The 19,037-nt window shown below is 33.2% G+C and overlaps 1 long non-coding RNA gene across 1 annotated transcript; it reads left to right on the top strand.

Annotated features, from left to right (window-relative positions):
- On the top strand, nucleotides 734-2,449 carry LOC109342179. Its single transcript, XR_002107034.1, has 3 exons — nucleotides 734-998; nucleotides 1,571-1,670; nucleotides 1,983-2,449. It is a non-coding gene; the product is annotated as an uncharacterized LOC109342179 (long non-coding RNA).

Here is a 19,037-nt window from a genome sequence, read left to right as displayed (position 1 = left end):
AGGAGGAGCTCATGAAGATCTGGATACCCATATTGATCAGTTCTTGGAACTCTGTGAGACAGTGAGAATTCACGGGGCTTCTGAAAATGCCATGCGTCTCCGCATGTTTCCTTACTCCCTATAGGCAACTCATCCAAAACTTAAGTCAAAAGGATGGGGAGTCAATTGCTGAGGTCGGGGAAAGATTAAATGAGCTAACTGAAGCTTGCTCTCATCATGGTATTCCACCTTGGATGTTGGTTCAAAACTTCTACAATGGGCTAGACTTTCCATCATAACAAGTGTTGGACTCTTCAGCAGGTAGTGCCTTTATTTGCAAAGGAATTGATGTTGCTTCAAAGATCATAGAGACAATACTACATTTGTAGCCTAAGACAACACCTCAATTCTCTACGGTTTTAAAACTGTGGTCTTACCGAGCATTAGACCACGGTTTTTAATAGAGTTGTCTTATTTACTAATTTTTATATTTATTCACTACAGTTTGAAAACCGTGGTCTTAGAGTGTATTAGGCAACGATTTTTAAGTGTAGCCTTTAACAATTATAAAAAACCGTTTTCTATTCTATTTATTCATTTTTTTAGACCACGGTTTTTAAGCGTAACCTTATCAATTATAAAAAACCGTTCTCTATTCTATTTATGCATTGTTTTAATTTTTGAAATCAAAGTGCTCAAACTTTGTTTCTAAACCTAAATTCATTTCTCAGCCTCCACACCACAGGACCTTTCCCTTCTCTCTGCAATCCATTTTTATTAATCAATGCCTCGGCGCGCCGCACCTCCCAAGGAGTTCAATGGTCCTGGTTACTTTGGTGCGACGAAGAAACTCCTCAACGTTCGCGAGATTACAAGGATGATGAGGATGATGTTCTTGAAAATTGATTTGAGTTTATTCACATGTTCCTATAAAAATTGGATGGATCTAATGCTTTGTTAGGTTTATCTTTTAAGTTCTCGTGGTTGCAATCATTTGTGCGAAGAAGGAGCCAGTAAGTGTAAGCTTCCAGTACACTGAAACTCAAATATACTTTTGTTCGGTACTCATCTATTTGTATTGTTTCTGTTCAATATCTATCTTATTGCATCTTATTCAAATCAGTTTTGAAAATGTTTATGTGGATGCTTTTTGTCATATTTGTTTGTTTCTCTAGTTTAGAGTTTTTGTGTGTTGTAGCTTATGTGTTCGATAAAATGTCAAGTATTACTGTGTTACGATTATTTTATATCTAATGATAGGAAATTGAAGCAATTTATTAGAAGAAACATGGACATTTTATACATTTCATTTCTGGACCTGAGGTTATAATAACTGTATTTCTTTAACAGTGCTAGGAATCTTTAAATTTTTATAGCTTAAAATTTGTTTGGGATGTCATTCATTTATTTATTCAGTTCATTTCCAAATTATTTACAAGCTACACTATAGTCCTATATGGCTAACTTGTGAGTGTTGTGACTTGTGTTAATTTACTATGTTTTTGGTTTGTTATTGGTTTATTACCTGCATCTGCATGTTCTATTCTAATTTTTTCTTCAGACAATTCATTCTTGTTGTGATGGTCACTAGATGGATCAGTAAAAGTTGATGCTCGGGCAGCTCTTGTAGGAGTTAGACTAACTGCCAATATTGAATAGCAGAAAGAACATGAGGCAACAATGAAGAATTAGTGAGTGGCACTTACTTTGAATACAATAGAATGCATTAAATGTGTACATGCCTCATTCAATTGTACAAGTTCATGATATAGCATTATGGTTTTTTTAATAAGGATTCTCTCCCATAAGTTATTTTGAGCGAGGAACCTCTCCGGTACAGTAAGAGATAAAAGTATCATAGCTGTCATTTTATTGTAAATAAAATGATAATAGTATCATAACTGTAATTTTTATGCATATTTTATACGTAGGACCAATCAAAGATTCCTTTTTTGCATTCTATTGTTATAAATGCATTATAATTATTTCTTGAATGTTGGCAGGAACTTGAGCACAAAGAGTTTATTCGAGTAAAAAGACAATTCACCTCAATGGGAAGCCACGACTAGTGACATTGAAGCAAGATTTGCACTACTGGCCTACATGGGAATTGAGATTTGGTCCAGACATTGCAATTTGGCATCATAATATAATCAAGTCATTGAACTGCATATCTAAACCATTTTATATCAAAACCATCACTAATTCATTGTTTTTCTAAAGGGCTGGTTCAACTAAATTTTAGTATATCTACATCATCAAAACCATCACTAATTCATTGTTTTTCTATTACTTGATTAGGATATATATGGATGAGTACCTTAAGGTTTGTAAAATTATAGAGAGATAGAGTTTAGTTTAGAGAGTGTTGTTAAACCATTTTATATAATTGGGTTGGACCTTTGTATTAGTATATGAGAGATTTTTGTTGGTTTGGTTTGTACTCTTTTGGTATATAATAATTTCTCATGTTGCATTGCAGCTTATGACTATATGTAGGGTTACCATTTTCTAAGTGTATATTATATAAGCAGAGTTACTTTATGTTTGGGATGTTGAATATAGGCTATGATTTGGAGTGTTGATTTTTTTATTAATATAAACGTAGGCAATGGTTTTACGAGTATTCTATAAACTATCATTGACAACGGTTTTATAAGTGTTCTATAAAGTATCATAGGCAACGGTTTTATAAGTGTTCTATAAAGTATTATAGGCAACGGTTTTAGGAGTTTCCTATAAAGGCAACGGTCAAAAAACCGTAGTCTTTGTAAAGTAAAAAACCGTTGCCTATGTCAACTACAAAGGCAATGGTTTTTGTACGCTGTTGTCATATGTCATAAAACCGTTGCCTAAACAAAAGGCAATGCATTAGACTACCACACTTAGAAAACCGTTGTCTATGACAAAGACAACGGTTTTTTAATATTAGACCACAGTTTTTAGCCGTTGTCATAGGTCAAAAATGTTATAGTGAGAATGTAGTTTCCAATCATAATCAATGGGCGGACGAGAGGAGACACCATCCAAAAAGAGACTCTGGTGCATAATATTCAGGCAATCAGATGGAGAAGGTAATTTCCACGCTGGAGAACCTTTCTCAAAGGTTTGGAAAGATGGAAAAGTATCATGCTAATGCTATTGGGTCTAATGAAACATGTGAGGGGTGTGGAACAAAAGGGCATAAATGGTCTGAATGCAAACAATTCACTGAACCTGTACATGGAGCTTAGGCCAATGAACAACTCGAATCATGCAATTACTATGGCAACAAGTAAAGGAGTGGACAACAATTCAACCCACCATACAGACAGAGCAATCCCAACCTTTCCTGGAGGAGCAACAACACTTTAAATCATCAACATCAAGATTAACAAGGTAATAGGAAACCTACAACACAGTTTTCACAGGTACAATTACTTGCTAACCTTAATAAATTTCAAGAGGATCAAATCATGATTAATAAAAATGTTGCAAATATGTTAAATAATTTGAATTCTAAGATAGAAAACCTAATCATCCATAGAAAAATATTAGAAACACAAATTGCCCAACTATCAACTTTAATAGGCAAATAAGGATTTTTCCAGGACAACAGAGAAAGATCCAAATAATAAACATTGTACGGCTATCCGATTAAGGAGAGGGAAGGAACTCAATAATGTTCCACGAACTAAGAATGATATACAAGTGGGAGAGAAACATACCGAGACACAACTCCCTGAAGAGAAACAAAATTCTGAAAATGTGTCTAAGTATGTAGCTCCACCACCATATGTACCACCAATTCCTTTCCCCAGAGAATTGCAAAAGCAAAGTTAGAAAAGAAATATGGGAAATTCTTAGATATCCTTAAGAAATTATATATCGAACTGCCCTTCAGTGAGACACTATAGGAGATGCATGCATACATGAAATTTCTTAAGGATATTATATCTAAAAAGACAAGACTAGAGAATTATGAAACAATTGCTTTGACTGAGGAGTGCAGTGCTTTAATTCAAAATAAATTGCCTCCAAAACTAAAAGATCCTTGTAGTTTCTCTATCCCTTGCTTAATTGGTAACATTAATTTTGATCGTGCTTTATATGACTTAGGGGCAAGTGTGAGCCTCATGCCTTTATCCGTATATCAAAAATTGGACGTGGGTAAACTAAAACCCACTATTATACCACTTCTATTAGCGGACAAGTCACTTAAATTCCCTATATGCATCTTGGAGGATGTTCCTATCGAAGTTGGGAAGTTTTACATTCCAACAGATTTTGTAATACTAGAGATGGAAGAAGATGCACAAATTCCAATCATACTAGGTAGACCATTTTTGGCTACCTCTGGTGCTATAATTGATGTTAAAAATGGAAAACGTTTTTTAAGTATAGGGGATGAAAAGGTTGAATTTGATATTTCTAAATCTATTAAACAACCGTCTCTTAAGGACTCGTGTTGCAGGATTGATATGCTGAACCAAGTAGTGAAGGAGGAAGTACCTAAAGTTGAATATGAGAATCTCTTGGAGAGAAGCATGTTGGAAGGTGACATTTCAAACTGTGATGAGGAAGTGGCTGAAGGTAGTGAATCTATAAATGCAATTTCAACACTCCCCTATAACTCGCACGAGGAGAGCTTGAAGGTCATACATAAATATGATAATTGGGAGAAAGAGAAAGCACCTAAAATAGAAGTAAAAATACTCCATCCACCCTCAGGTATGAGTTCATGGGATCCCGCGTCATGCGCAAGGACCAACCGTCAAGCTAATGACATTAAACAAGTGCTTCGTGGGAGGCAACCCACGCGGGAGGTACATTTTTTTAATTCATTAATTTTAGTGATTTAGTGTCGGCTTTAGTGCCTCCCTAAGTTTGGAGTCTTTGTAAGGGGATGCATATAATGTCGGCCAAAAAAAAAGCATCAACTATAAAAAAACAAAAAATCACATGGAATAGTGCTAATACTGGAATACCTATTAGTTGTTCCATTCAAATAGGGTATTTGCACTTAGTTCATCTGAGACATATGGGCCATTTGGGACTTTTTTCTCTTCTTTTGTAGGTACTTCCACTACACCAAATGAAGCCAACCACTTATAATTATCACATGAGTTAAGGACATTTCCTACTTAACCCATGAGTTTTCATTTTCTTTCTCTTATTGTTTAGATTTTTACATTGGGGACAATGTAAATTTCTAAGCTTGAGGAGTTTTTAAATTTAGATAGTTCATTCATGTCATGTATACCATATAGATTTTAAAATTTTTAGGTTGAATATTCATATTATCATATGTTTCATATATCATTTATCCTCTACTTTGTTCTATGAATTGTTTATCTGCTTTAAATGACAAAGTATGCATGAATGATGATTGTTGATCTGTGACCCCTATTGAAGAAAAAATTTGTTGATAGAATAATTACATAAAACATATTACATTGGACAATTGTGAATTAAATTTGGTTAAATAAATGTCTTTGTTTCATAACTTCTGTTGAATGTACCAAATGTGAGAAACTTGGGTCAAACACAATAAGGGTTCTGATTTGAATTGACAATTGTATAAAACCATTTTTTCTTTCACGCGTGCATAATTTTCAATGATTGTACATTCTAGAACTTGATTTATGTCCATTTCAAGATTGAAGTCTGTCTGTATGCATTAAAATGATAGGGGCGATTAGGAATTTTTATTTTTGTTAGGTATCAGTGGCCTAGACACACCTAGAAGGGGGGGTTGAATAGGTGTAGCGGTTATCAATTACCGCTTCTCGCACCAAAACACAGTTCTGGAAAATAGCCCAGGTAATCGATTAACCAGTGGGCTTAATCGATTAACTCGCAACAGAAACATAATTACCAGATCAGCTTCTTGCACATTTATTTACCAATAGATAAGCAGAGGTACAACAAATATTTCTATGCAATATTGACAAGGATATAGCAAAGTATTAGTATGCAAAATATCAGCTTCAAACATGAATTAAAACAGTGAGAATTATAAAAGAGATTAAGAGAGAACAACTTGCACAAATGGATTTTTATCCTGGTTCGTTTGTGGGTCCACTTGCAAACTACATCCAGGCTTCCCCTTCTGATCTTGGGAGATTTCTCTTCACTATATTGAACACTTTGTATTGTCACACACACCAATTCAATTACAAGACTCTGGACGCTTCTTTCTTGAATTTCAAGAACCTCTAATCCTTGGTTTGACTATCCCTATCGCCTGAGAAAACCTTTCTCGCGATCCAGCCCCAGCCAAGAGACCAAGAGATTAAACCCAAGGTACAAAAATAGTATACATAAAACGAGTTTTACCAAGCACTGAAAGGCTCAATTTACAACAATGAAAAACTCAAAGATTAACTCACTCTCAGTAACACAAGCCATCATGCATATGTGAGTTAATCCAAAACATTAAACACAAAATATTTCTCTTAAAATCTCTAATAAGAATGCATGAACATGCAAGAAAGAATGGATGAGATTAAGCATATGAAAACAACATGCAATACACTATGAATAACATCAACTAAACATGTTAATCTCTCTTCCTCACACATGCATCTCTCTTCTGCCTATTACACAGTAAATCATGAAAATATGCTCTCTAATCAATTCTAAACAATAGTATGCAATGCTACATGTTTCTGCAATTTGCCAAAACTTATACAAAACATATTTGACCCTTCAAACAGTTGCATTTAGTCACGCAGTTAAAACATAAAATAGTTATAACATAAAACAAACACGTTAATCGATTAAGTCATCACGTTAATCGATTAACCAACATATATCAAAATGTGATTAAATGGTAAACTACTTATACGTTATGCTTGACTTCTATACATGTTTTAGCAAATATATTATGCCTAATATGCACATATAACATGTATGATTAATGCATAAACATATAATAAACTAGATGATATGCCTCATGAATATGATATGACAATATTAATGTTTGTGAGACTTGCATCTAGGTTTACCTCACCTATACTCACTAACTAAGGCACACATCCAATACTACTTAGAAATATAACTCTATTGATATAATCTAGTCTAGATATGACCAATGAGTTTTAGGCATGTTGATTGTTGATTCATCTTTAAGCTTTAACTAATTCCTTGTCTTCATCAAAACATAGGCAAGCGTCGCTAGTGCAATCCTTAACACTTTCCACTTTCACTTTTGACCTACAACCGCTTGCTATAAACATTGAAAACTTATTATTTGCCCACTTTTGAGCTTGAACTTTAATGATTTTTCATAGCTACTCAAATGAGGGTTTAAGGTAATTTATGATGTTTGGTTGAAGTAATGAGAAAGGTAAAAAGTTCATGTATGATGAAAGAATCCATAAAAAGGTGAAGAATAAAATAAATAAATTAATTTCATACCTTCTCTTTTAGAAAATCTCAACAACAAAAAATGAAAAAAAAAAAGAAATACAAAGTATACTAAAAGAGAAGGGACTAAAAAAGTATGTTGTAAGGAGAAAGGTTGATTGAAAAAAGATCATACGATAAAGTATGACATATTAAGAGAATCTCAATGCTTCAATCAGATGTCTAAAATGTTTATGTATTTTGGGAAACATTTGAAAGCCTTTTGAATTACCCTTTCTTTGACTATCCCACCTTAATTCATTCACCTTGGGCCCATTACAACCATTTAAAGACCTTTTGATTTTTGCAAACATTTAAATATAGTCAGTGTCGATTTGGTCTATAATCAAGTCTATGGTAATTTACTTTCATGAAATTTTTTGACCAAAACATTATGACATTTAAACACATGAGAGTGATGGGAGAAGAGTGATCCTAATTCATGCAGTTTCTATAACTCAAAGACTTAGCTTGAATTAAATTTGTTTATGATTGTCTTGTCTTGATGTCTGGATTGTTTCAAAACTAACATGAGATTGCTTGTTATTTTGGGTCAAGATTTCTATATCATCATTCACACATGATTGTGAAAGTTGGACATAATATTTGCTTGAGAACAAGCAAGAGATAAGCTTGAGAGGATTTGATTAGTGTGAAACTATGCTACAATTGTATTGCATTTAACTTGTATTTTAGGACATAATTAGGACTTTAGGATTGTTTTTAGGTTTTATTTCTCTTTGTTCGGGTTGAGCAGGTGTTTTTGGCTATGTTGTGCAGTTTGGATAGATTAAAGCCAAAAAAGTAGAGATTGGGTGCAAGAAGATGAAATTCAGTATTGAGGGTATGTGAAGACCAATTGAAGGGCCAAAAGAAGTCATAGATGTTATATTATATTCCTATTTTTTAGATTTATTTTGTTGAGCTTAGCCCAATATTTTGTAATTAGGATAAATGAGGGTTCTCCCTCAAGGATGATACACTTTACACTTTACATTACAATTCTCTAATTTAGAATTCGGTATTCTCTTCTCCATCATGAGTGAGTAATTCCCTCTGTTTCTAGGATTGGGGATATGTCATTTTACATTCAATAAATACTTATTCTTACTTCTATTTCATTGAGTGTTGTGATTTGAATCATTAAACTGATTTTTATTTTTGTGAGTTGTCTAACCAACAAATTACATGTCTTAGATACATTGGGGAATGACCAAGAGGTGAACCCAACTATCTGACCATTCAGCTATTCAAACTAGAATCCTAATTCACGATAGTAGTATTAGGATTCTCGGGGGTTTCTAGAATTCACCTTGAGTTGCTACGAAGTGATTGGGTAGAAAGATGCAAGTAAAGGATTTCATTGATAACAGTACCACAAGAGTAGGTGCGACTTCAATTGAGTACACGTGTCAGAGCTCGAGAGAGGATGATACATATCAAGGAGCAGTTCTCTCTCACAACTTAAAGTTCATGAAAAGGAGTAAAACAAGGATTTGCGAGTGTAAAGGCAATAACCCTTATCCGGGGAACTCTTCCTAAATTAGATTTCAATCCCTTTTTACTATTTTATTCTTGTCAATTGTTCAAATGTTCTAAATTCACTTTTAATTCCTATTTGAGTTAAAGATAAATAAATTTTTATAATTAAAGGAGTTTTTCAGTCCTCGTGGGATCAATATTTTATTACTTGACGACATAATCGTGCACTTGCGATTTACACTATCAGAGAATCATATTAAGGAATATTCATAATATATTTGTATAAAAATATAGATAGTATAGAAAAAAGTATATATACATAGTATTATGCCTTTAACCTTTTCCATGGCTATGTATATGGGCAAATTTGATTACACAATATTAACCAAAAAAAACTCAACATAAATAGTTTAAAATGAGTAGATATTTTTGTTGGTGCAACATAAACGACCGTTGTGCAGCATTGGTCATAAGCAATCAAATAAAGTGCATAGAATAAATATAAGAGATAAAATAAGAAAATTTGGTAACGAGGTTTGATCAATTATGTGTACGTCTCCGTGAGCACTGAATGACTACCAATATATTATTAGAGATTAAGGATTACAAACTCTAGCACACCCATGGGCCCAAATACTCATGGGGATTTTCTATTTAGTGCTTACATCTGGTACACTTAATAACAAGGGACATGAGTCCAATATATAACATTGATATTTTATTCTATTCTAATACTAGGCAATATGGGACTTCATATAATAACATATTTCAAACATCCCCAATAATCTTCACCTTGATTGAAATATACGAATATTGCACTCTTTAGGAAATCTACACAAGAATCTTCACCTTAGGGAATATATGACATCACCTTACTCATTGTCTAATTCTCTTTAACAACTCCTCTACACAAGAGTTTGCTCCCTTCAACATTAGACTTTCCGAGTATCCATGATGATATTACCAAGAACTTTGTTCTCCAAACTTCTAGTGCACCTTCCTATATTGTCATCTAATGGAACACGCCTCCTAGCCACCTATTGCTAGGAAGTCTTTCGATATTATGGAACCTCTACACCAAAGTTTACCAATAACCGCCTTCTTCAATACTCAACTAGCTGAACCATGGAGCTTTCTTGAAAAGCCTCAGCCGCTACCACCATTGTCTACTCCGACAATCATAGTTCAAAAGAACTATCATACTCCACTATAAGGAGTATACTCACAACACAAACCTTACGTCAATGCTAACCAATATCCATGCCACATCCTTCCATCTAAGCCAATGCCCATATCACACACTGCATCTCTACACATGCTCATGTTACACCTTGCATCAAAGCCAATGCCCATGTTACACCCTACATCAAAGTCAGTCAGCGCCTCTATACTTTTGTGGATCTACTAACAATTAATATAATTTACTATGACATCACAGACACACCATTAGGATATTCCAATTCTTATTTCAAATGAGATCATTCTCTCAACATCTAGAGATATATTGTCAACATTTGTCTCAAGGCCAAACTCAACACTTGAGTCCATATCTCCACCTTGATCCTAATCTAGTACATGAAATTCTGAGATTCCCCTGAGTTTTAGTGAAATTACACAAACCACCCCTCACTTTTCTATACCTACACAAACCTCCCCTATTTTTTAACTTTCACTACATTGACCACCCCTGCATAAGAAATAAGTCTAATCTTTTAAACAAAAAATATGATAAACGCAACTAAGTTAAACAAAACATCATATATTGTGGAGATACGTCCAAATAATATATGAGTCAATATTTCTTTATTATTTTTGGTTCGTTGCACTATATTATAAGAGCGATTTAAACAATATTTCTTTAGAATTGTTGATGCATTTTGTAACAAAAAATAATAAAGATACATTGATTTGTATATTATTTAGATTTGTCTACACAATATATCATGTTTTGTTTAACTTAATTGCATTTATCACATTTTTTTGTTTAAAAGATTACACTTCTTTCTTATGCAGGGGTGGTCAACGTAATGAAAGTTAAAAAATAGGGGACGTTTGTGTAAGTGTAGAAAAGTGAGGGGTGGTTTATGTAATTTCACTAAAACTCAGGAGATGTCAGTGTAATTTATTCTTATTTTAAATAATAATTTAATAAAAGCAATTTAAAATAGTTAACTATGTGTTGATCCAAAATAGTCTGATCTTTGCACCCAAGTCTCCCAGTGACCTCATGTGTTGTGCCTTTGACTCCCAATGGTCTCATCTTTGCGCCCCCACCTCAATGGTCTCATGTTGTGCCTTCGATCCCCTAGTGGTCTCATCTTTGCACCTAGGCTCCTGGTGGCCTCACGTGATATCTTTGGCCAGCAGTGGTCTCTTCTTTGCACTCAGGCCCCTTAATGGCCTCACATGGTATCTTCGACCCCTTCATGGTCTCATATTTGCGCCCTAACCCCCAGTGACCTCGTGTGTAGTGCCTTCGACCCCCTCATGGTCTCATCTTTGTGCCCGACCCCCCAATAGTCTTGTGTTGTGCCTTCAGCTCCCTAGTGGTCTCATCTTTGCATCCGACCACCTAGTGGTCTCGTCTTATGCCTTCGACCCAGTGGTCTTATCTTTGCACCCCCTAATGGTCTTGTGTTGTATCTTTAACCCCAAGTGCTCTTATCTTTGCATCTGGTCACCCAATGGCCTCATGATGTGTCTTTGACCCCCAATGGTATCACATTTGCACCCATAACCCTAGTGGTCTCGCGTGATATCATTGACCCCCTTAATGGTCTCGTTTTTATATCTTCGACCCACTAGTTTCATTTATCAAATATGAAGCATCACCCATGTCACTCATGATCTCTTTAACCATTAACCTCGAGGTGCGATACTTAGAAAGGAGAGGCAATCCTATAGAGAAAAAGGAGAGGCAAGCTATTTTCAAAAGGAGGCAATGCTAGTGTTGTCGTCCCACATGGGAATGATGTTGTCCCTACGAACATGATTGTTGTTCCAGCAATCCTGATTTCTATTTTCATCCCACATGAGGATGATGTTATTCCTGTCTGCGGTTGGTACTTCCTATGGAACTCTGCTGCTCATGATTCTTCCATATCAAACATCCAAGGGCACAAGTTGGGGTTTGTATTCCTCCTATCTTTTAGTTTTTTCTTTCTTTTTGTATTTATTTTGTTCGCCGGTGTTAATAGTGTTATCCTTATTCTAGTTTGAGATTATCCATATTTCTTGTTTGATGTTCTGTATGTCCAATTTTGCCTCTATTTGGTGATAGCTTCAATGTTATTCTTATTTGGGTTTAATAATACTCTATTCACCATTTGGTCATATCATGGATATGCTACTATTTGGATTGTAGTTCAAGTATATAAATTTTTATTATTGTTTTTGTTATTGTTATGTTTGCTCTTATTTTTATTTATTTATGTTATTTATCTATTTTATAAACAAAAAATATAATAATAAAAATAATAATCGGAAAAAGGCATGATAAAGTAGTGCACTATATGACTAGTTCCTTGTCGCACTATTTTATGTTGTCTAAAGCAAGGAGAGGTAGTGCACTCTAAGACTAGTGTCTTGTCACGTTACCTCATCTTGTCAATTTTAAAAACAAATAATAATTTAATAAAATCAATGTAAAATAGTTCATTATAGGACTAGTTCCTTGTTTTGCTATTTTATGTTGTCTAAAGCAAAGATAGGTAGTTCATTATAGCATTGATGTCTTGCCGCGTTACCTCATGTTATCAATTATTTTAAGAGTAAATTACACTGACACCCCCTGAGTTTTAGTGAAATTACACAAACCACCCCTCACTTTTCTACACCTACACAAACCTCCCATATTTTTAAACTTTCATTACATTGACCACCCTGCATAAGAAATAAGTGTAATCTTTTAAACAAAAAATGTGATAAATGCAATTAAGCTAAACAAAACATGATATATTGTGGAGACACGTCCAAATAATATATGAGTCAATATTTCTTTATTATTTTTGGTTCGTTGCACTATATTATAAGAGCGATTTAAACAATATTTCTTTAGAATTGTTGATGCATTTTGTAACAAAAAATAATAAAGATACATTGATTTGTATATTATTTAGATTTGTCTACACAATATATCATGTTTTGTTTAACTTAATTGCATTTATCACATTTTTTTGTTTAAAAGATTACACTTCTTTCTTATGCAGGGGTGGTCAATGTAATGAAAGTTAAAAAATAGGGGAGGTTTGTGTAAGTGTAGAAAAGTGAGGGGTGGTTTATGTAATTTCACTAAAACTCAGGAGATGTCAGTGTAATTTACTCTTATTTTAAATAATAATTTAACAAAAGCAATTTAAAATAGTTAACTATAGGACTTGTTCATTGTCACACTATTTTATATTGTCTATAACAAGATGTAATTCACTATAGGACTAGTGCATTGTTGCGTTATCTTATCTTATCAAATTTTTTAAGTAATAATTTAATAAATGCTTTGTAAAATCGTGCACTATAGGACAAGTTCCTTGTCGCACTATTTTATATTGTCTAAAGCAATGAGAGGTAGTGCACTATGAGACTAGTGCATTGTCCCGCTACCCCATCTTGTCAATTTTTAAAAATAATAATATAATGAAAGCAGTGTAAAATGGTGCACTATAGGACTATTTCTTTGTCGAGCTGTTTTATGTTATATAAATCAATGAGAGGTAGTTCACTATAGGACTAGTGCCTTGTCACGTTACTCATCTTGTCAATTTTTTAAATAAATTTAAAAACAATGTAAAGTAGTGCACTATAGGAATAGCTCCTTGTCGCGCTATTTTATGTTGTCTAAAGCAAGGAGATGTAGTTCATCTTGTTAATTTAGAAAATAATAATTTGATAAAAGCAATGTAAAGTAGTACACTATAAGATTAGTGTAGTACACTATCTTATATAGTCAACTTTATAAAACAAAAAAATAAAAATACATCAACCAATCAATCATTTTCTAGTAGAACTATGTAATCTTGATTTATCTATTGCACCTACAGATATGTAGGAGCAGGTACTTCCCTGTCAGACACAGAAAAAATAAAAATCTATTTTTGGGATTTTCTTTTTATAATAATGTCAGTGTAAAATTAGTGTTTTGAATGAATATCCACATAATTGATCTAGATACCGTTTTTATAACGGATGGTATAAGGTGCTTAACACCTTCCTCATCAGTGAGCGACTCCCAAACTTAATTTTTCTCTCTGAGCAGATCAAACGTTATCCTTTAAAATTAGTTTTTCATTTTTCCCTCTAAAAAACATCGATGATGACTCAATTGCATTTATTTGCATTATTCTTGTCTCGCCAAAGAAAGAGGGGTAGCGACAAACATCTAAGATAGGAAGAAGCTCTTAAGCAAACACATTGGGTTGAGGCTATAGAGGAGGTGTTGAGGTGAAACAGTGAAAACTTGTGATTGCTATTTGCAGCTACAATTGTTGGGAAATTTACCAAATGAATGTGAAGTCAACTTTCCAAAATGGGCAATTAGACAAGGGGGTTTTTTCGAACGAAAACTAAGTCTACTTAATTCATTTGCGCAAAGTATCTAGAACACTGTTCGACAAACCTTTAAAGTAACTTTACAGGTAGCTTGTAGTTTTTTGCTCAAAAAGCTATTAGAGGCATTCGGTAAACAAAAATTGAAAGTAGTTTATAAATTTTAAAAATAAGGAGCTTGTAGAATTTGAAAGCTATTTTAAATAACATTTAGAAAATGAAAGTAGCTTTCAATAATTCACTTTCCAATCTTGTCATACAAAATTTTAACAAATTACACCCATTCGCAGAAGGTGTCTAGGTAAAACTCAATGCAGATGAACAATTAATTGACATTTTGTTAACTATTTTTGAATGGGAGTTGAACCCTTTTTAGTAATTTTATCTAATAGTATTTGAAGATGTTCATGAGGTTTTTATATAATATTTGTTTTGTTATTTTTATCTTTTTGTTATTAAGAGTGGATGAACAAGCTTAAGATCTGGTTGGCGTTACACTTGGACCAAAAGGAAGGATTGTTGTGTTTAAAGCAAATGTGGGTCACCTAAGATTGTTAATGATGATGTTATTATTGCAAAAGAGGTATGTACAAATTATAATCTAAAGCTGATTTTGAATTATGTAATGCTTTTGGTTTAAGTGTGTATTAGGAATATTAGGAGTAAGGTGATTATTTAGGAATATTATGTAATGATTTTGGTTTTACCATGTATTAGGAATATTATGTAATGATTCTGGTTTTATTGTGTATTAGGAATATTAGTGTTGTGTTATTGTTTTGAGTGAATTTTATGGGTACTTTTACAATTGTGAAGACAAACAATTTGGTTGGTGATGGAACCATCACATGTATTGTTCTTGCTCACGATGTTATCGTGAAAGGTGTCAAGGTAGGATTGTACCTTGCTATAGAATATTATAGAATAAAAAATATCTAGAGATCCATTTTGAAAGAAAACATGATAAGATAGACAATTGAAAAGAAAATATGATAAGATAATCATATGATACAATCATATGGTGGTAACCAGAAATTTCAATGATAAGATAATGTGATAAGATAACTATATTATCTGTTGGTAAGAGATAATTGCATAATATGGTTAAAACTATATTATAAAAAATGATTGCATAATATAATTTTAACCACATTATGAAAGGTAGTTGAAAAGAAAAATGTGATAAGATAACCATACTATGCAATCATGCGTGGTAATAAGAAATTTAAATGGTGATATTAAAGCATTTTCTAATAAACAATATTATGTAATCACGTGATAGTATGTTACTCTTTTTTGCTTCAATCTTTATTTTCTACTGTTTTATGTGTTTGAATATTACTCTTTCTTATTGTAAATTGGAGTTTGATTCTAAGCTGTTTCAGTAAATTTGGTTGACTCTCAAAATGTTCATCATGTATTAGCAAAATCTCTCATTCATTTAGGGGTGAGCAAGACTCGGCTCGACCTGTAGATCTGTCTCAACCTGATCACTGAGGGACGGGTTTGACCCATCCAAATAAATAAAAAAGGACATACCCAATTAAAAGGGACAGACCCGTCGTAAAAAAAGAACGGGTTTGGGTCTATGTTCAGGTCACCCGACTCGTCCCTTATAGTTGTATATATAAAGAATAGTTGAATAAGTATTTATTCAATACCCATTATGTTCAGCCCACATAACTCAAATACCTACAAGCCCACATAACTCAAATACCTACAAGCCTACATAACTCAAATACCTACAAGCCCACATAACATATTCATACAACTTATCATATGATCCTTATTCCTTTCCATTTTTCATTGTTTAATTCTCCTAGATAGTGAAGAACTGCTGCCACAAGAGTGAAGAACACTATATCGCTTAAGAGTTAGTTATTTTTTTTATTTTTTGTGTACTTTGTATGAACTCCAGTTTAAGTTTCATTTTTCAGTTAATAGCTAATTATTGTATTCATTTTTGTGTGAACGTTTGAGTATTAGCATGTTGTTATCATTTCAGTTCTCATGTGTTTTTAATCATTTGCAAGAACACTTCAACTTATGTTGACACTTGATAGTTTAAATTGTTATAAAATTTTCAATATCTTCTATAATTTTCAGTCACATAATTGTGATCGTGATAGTTTTTAGTTTGAATGATGCAATTTATGGTTTATAGTTTATATACTGATGTATGTGGGATACATGTTTTTGTTGAGTTTATATGTAGATTGTGATAATTTTGATTGTGTATGCTTAAATATTTAAGAAAAAAAACCTACGTTTGTCATTTTGTCATTTTCCAACCCAGCCTCGTCCCTATCTTGACCCGTCTTATTTTGGACTCGTCCTTCACGCGTCCCATCCTAATTAGGAACGGGTTTGGGTTCAAAAATGGACCCAATCAATATTTAGGGATAGGTGAGGGACTTGCTTAACTCATTCCAACCCATCTCACGCTCACCCCTACTTTCACCGCGAGTCTTTTTGAAAGATGAATTTAGTATAGTAAATTACAAATCTTATATTATTTAAGAAATATTGTAATACTATGGTCCTTGATCTCTTCTTCTAAGAAATGAATGTTAGATTTGAATAAGTTATAATATATAATGTTATCTTTTAAGCTAAATAAATTATTTTATCATAAGAGTGATTATTGCTTTAGTATCCATAACATAAGCATTGAAATCGTTGACATTTTAACTGATACATTACTTATTAACAAATGAGGTGAGACATCATATATGGTCAACAAAATGGATTGGTCATTTATATTATGTGGACTTATCTAACATGTTTTCTTACACTTATCTTATATGTTTTAGTTATCTGATTTGATTTATTGCTAATATTGTTTACTATCATTTGCATATTTTACAACATGGAAGTGAAATCTTATTATTTCTACTTCATCATCAATCTAAACATTTTTAATACATGTTGTAAACATATGTCATATTACAAACATTTATGAGAATTAATCCATGTTAAGCATGTTCTATGTTACCATGATTTTTAGGTAATTTCTTTTCAATGCTACACTTTATTTTTGGTTTTGTGCTCACTTAAAAATATTATAATATATTTTCATTATCTCTGTTTATCAATGTCGATTTCCTTTTAAGTGGGAATGCTAAAAATTTGTTCTTTTGTTAATCTTATGTAAAAAGGAGCTATTGCTGCATATAATTAATTGGCTACATGTTAAAAAATTCCCAACAACTACAAATAGATGGGGAAAAAGTCCTCCATATATAGAGGTTCAACAAGCCAAAGAGATAGGTTCTGTTTACTGCAATATCAGTTGTGATTCATCATATATGAATTGAACAAAATAATAGGACCTTCAGGAGTAAAGCAAGAACTTCAAAAAATATTTTCAAACAAATTAAACAAGATTACAATGGACAGGATAGCAATGCTACAAAAGCAAATTGACAAACGCAGAGGCAAACTGGCATAGTACTTTCAATAAGTTGAGATTATAGTTAAATATCAATACTGTAAATGTAATGATTTCCTTCAAGATTATAGGAGACTATAAGGATAAACACTTCCAAGAAGGTAACACTCTTGCAATATTCATAAATGAGTTGATGTATATACTAGGACTTTTTCATTGAATGTATGTAATTACATATTAGCCCAAAAACAATAAGTAACCATAAAACTAAAACTACCTCATTTATTAACCATGAATAGTTCATAATATCTCCCATTCCCATGTTGGCATGGTTGACAATATTATATATCTCAAAATTTGACAAAAGTAGAATTAAGTATATACTCGCAAATGGCTTATATACGTTAGCATTGATTGTGTTTTCTCTCATTCTTATCAAGTACATAAAAGATAGTAGAGTTTGTGAGATTGAAATCACAATTCAATAAGAAATAGTTACCCTAAGCATAAGAAAAACCGTAAGGCGCTCTATCATCTGGAAGATCATCACACCCTCATACCTTCGAGATTCCGGAAATGGCTCAACAAGGTATGTTCTTCATCTTCACCATGAACTCATTTGGGGTTTCTTCGGTCTGGACCATGGATGTTCCATTCGGGTGTATGTATGGGCATACACATTAGGTTGTGGGAACAAAGCCATGGTCATAAGGACTTCCGCATTCACTCTATGGATTTCGGATGGAGAAGGAATTTCTCCAACAAGTGGTATCAGAGCCACCCCAAATTGATTCATGGGTGAAATTAGGTTTTCATGTTCTTCCCCAAATCTGGTTTGATTTAGGGTTTTGGTGTTTTGTTTCTGTTATGAATCGATTATGAAAATACTTATGCTTATGCTTTTCAATATGAAACAAAACGATTTGAAATGATTGAATGATGTTTTCTGCTGTTTGTTGTTGAAAATTTTGGCTGATTTTCGAAGAATCGCGATGCAAAAATCGCATTTTTCATGTTTTGCTGCAGTGCTCTCGCTCAAGCGAGAGTGGCTCGCTCAAGCGAGAGGAAACAGAGGCAAATCGTCTTAAATAGGGCTCAAGCGAGATTTGGCTCGTCCGGGCGAGATTTTTCTCGCCCGAGCGAGATTCGGCTCGCCCGAGCGAAAAGAAAAAATATATATATATTTTTTTTTAAAATTATTTTTGGGACTTCAGTATCTTTGTGCATTGATTTTAAATGCTATTGGTTGTCCATT

This window comes from Lupinus angustifolius, chromosome LG01 (assembly GCF_001865875.1).
Source record: "Lupinus angustifolius cultivar Tanjil chromosome LG01, LupAngTanjil_v1.0, whole genome shotgun sequence".
Lineage (NCBI taxonomy): Eukaryota > Viridiplantae > Streptophyta > Magnoliopsida > Fabales > Fabaceae > Lupinus > Lupinus angustifolius.
Note: the sequence above shows the minus strand (reverse complement) of the source record. Positions and strands in the feature narration are given on the sequence as shown.